Below are 2926 nucleotides of genomic sequence, written 5' to 3'. Positions count from 1 at the left end.
TGCTCGGAGGGCTCCGATTAGAGCGTATTTGGAGTTTGAGGCTCATCCTGACCAAAGGATGGAGTATACGGCGAGACTTGATATTGCTAGTATGAATAGGACTCCTAAGTTTATATTAATGAGTGGGTAGGGCATTGGGAGAGGGATTCATATAGTTAGGGCTAGTGATAGAGCTAGAATGGGGGCTAGAATGAATATTGATATGGAGGATGTAAGTGGTCGTAGAGGTTCTTTTGTGAAGAGTTTTACTGCATCTGCGATTGGTTGAAGGAGGCCGTAGGGGCCTACGATATTAGGCCCTTTTCGAAGTTGTATGTAGCCTAAGACTTTTCGTTCAACGAGGGTGAGGAAGGCTACGGCAAGAAGGATTGGGATGATAAGAGAGATAATGTTGATAAAGAACATTTTGTTAGGGAGAGGAATTGAACCTCTGATAATAAAGGTTTAAGTTTTACGCAGTTACCGGGCTCTGCCACCCTAACAAAGCCCCTTTTCTCGGGCTTATGAGGAGATAAACTGGTTAGATTGAGTTGACTTCATCTATTAGTTTTAAGGCGCCTTTGTGAGGTAGGCCTTACATCCCTTGTCCTTTCGTACTGGGGGAGGTTATATAATAGATAGAAACCGACCTGGATTACTCCGGTCTGAACTCAGATCACGTAGGACTTTAATCGTTGAACAAACGAACCCTTAATAGCTGCTGCACCATTAGGATGTCCTGATCCAACATCGAGGTCGTAAACCCTATTGTCGATATGGACTCTTGAATAGGATTGCGCTGTTATCCCTAGGGTAACTTGTTCCGTTGATCAAAAATTATTGGATCAATAAGTGATGTTATATTTTGACTTGTGGGTCTAAATTTTAATCACTCGGGAGTTTTTTTATATTCCGAGGTCACCCCAACCTAAATTGCTAACCCACAATAATGGTGTAATGTTATGCCTTGTAGGTATTTAGTATCCATAAGTTTGGGTTAGTTAATTAAAGCTCCATAGGGTCTTCTCGTCTTATTGTGGCATTCCCGCCTCTTCACGGGAAGGTCAATTTCACTGATTGGGAATAAGAGACAGTTAAACCCTCGTGTGGCCATTCATACAAGTCCTTATTTAGAGAACAAATGATTATGCTACCTTTGCACGGTCAGGATACCGCGGCCGTTAAACAAGTGTCACTGGGCAGGCAGTGCCTCCAATACTAGAAATGCTGGAGGTGATGTTTTTGGTAAACAGGCGGGGTTTGTGTTTGCCGAGTTCCTTTTACTCCTTTTAATCTTTCCTTAAATGCATGCCTGTGTTGGGTTAACAATAGGGTAGATAAGTATTTCATTTTTGGGTTGATATTATCAGATTGTTAACTATCAGTGGTCTATCCGTTTCTGATATAAGCTTATGCGGGGAGAAAATAGTTCTTGTTACTCATACTAGCATTGTTGCTTCTATATTTAAATAGAATGGCCCAGGAGGTATAATTAGGAGTTGATGTAATATGATTGGGATTAAGTTATATTGTTTGTTGAGCTGGAACGCTTTCTCAATTGGTGGCTGCTTTTAAGCCAACTATGGTGATGTTAGTATATACTCTCTAATAAAGGTTGTATCCTGATTCTAAGAAGCTGTACCTTCTTAGACTATATTTTAAATTTACATTAAAATTTTGTTTTTTTTAGGTAAATTTAAAGTTGAACTAAAATTCTGTTTGTGGGCAACCAGCTATCACCAGGCTCGTTAGGCTTTTCACCTCTACCCACAAATCTTCTCACTATTTTGCTACATAGATGAGTTGATCCTTTTAGATTGTTTATGGGTAGCTCGTCTGGTTTCGGGGAGCTTAGCTTAAGTTCTCTTTGTTAAGTCGTTTCTGGCTAGTTCATTATGCAAAAGGTAAAAGGGGTAATCTTTGCTGTTTAATACTGTTAAGATGTCTTTCATCATTCCCTTACGGTACTATCTCTATCGCTCCAATTAAAATTTCTATCTCCTATACTTTTATTATTTAACTAAATGTTTTACTTTATATGTCTGTGATACTTAAGTTTGGGGTTAGTTGGGCTAGCTTTTGTTCAAAGTGGTCATAAGTAATGAAATCTTCTGGGTGTAGGCCAGACGCTTTAGTTAAGCTACACTTTGATTAATCCAAGCACACCTTCCGGTATGCTTACCTTGTTACGACTTGTCTCCTCTTGTGTCTTAGTTAAGTTAATATGGTTATGGTTGTGTCTTATTACTTGAGGAGGGTGACGGGCGGTGTGTGCGTGCTTCATGGCCCTATTCAATTAAGCTCTCTATTCTTAATTTACTACTAAATCCTCCTTCAGTTTTTAATTTCATAAAAACGTTCGTGGAATGTTCTTGGGTAGAAAATGTAGCCCATTTCTTCCCACCCCATAAGTTACACCTTGACCTAACTTTTTTATGTAAAATGATTGTGCTTACTATTCTACCTTTTGAGGGTTTGCTGAAGATGGCGGTATATAGACTGAATTAGCAAAGGGTGGTGAGGTTTATCGGGGTTTATCGATTATAGAACAGGCTCCTCTAGAGGGATATAAAGCACCGCCAAGTCCTTTGAGTTTTAAGCTATTGCTAGTAGTCCTCTGGCGAATTATTTTGTTGTAAAATTATCTATGTTTAGGGCTAAGCATAGTGGGGTATCTAATCCCAGTTTGGGTCTTAGCTATCGTGTAGTCAGATTATTATAAAGTCACTTTCGTGGTCTATTTTATGGTAACTGTAGCTTTTTACGGCTTAGTTAAGTTTTAACTTTAGTGCAAAGGTATCTTAAACACGCTTTACGCCGTGGGCCTATTAGTTTGGGTTAATCGTATGACCGCGGTGGCTGGCACGAAATTTACCAACCCTTTTTAGTATGGCTTAGTCAAACTTTCGTTTATGGCTTAATTTTTATCACTGCTGTATCCCGTGGG

At 39.4% G+C, this 2926-nt stretch overlaps 1 pseudogene; it reads right to left on the bottom strand.

Annotated features, from left to right (window-relative positions):
- Positions 1–2128: 2128 nt before the first annotated feature.
- Positions 2129–2926, bottom strand: LOC144309979 (18S ribosomal RNA; annotated as a pseudogene; the record flags this gene model as incomplete).

The sequence above is a fragment of the Canis aureus genome, unplaced genomic scaffold (genome assembly GCF_053574225.1).
Source record: "Canis aureus isolate CA01 unplaced genomic scaffold, VMU_Caureus_v.1.0 ptg000308l_RagTag, whole genome shotgun sequence".
NCBI lineage: Eukaryota > Metazoa > Chordata > Mammalia > Carnivora > Canidae > Canis > Canis aureus.
The sequence above is the reverse complement of the archived record's forward strand: the minus strand, read 5'-3'. Positions and strand labels throughout refer to the sequence as shown.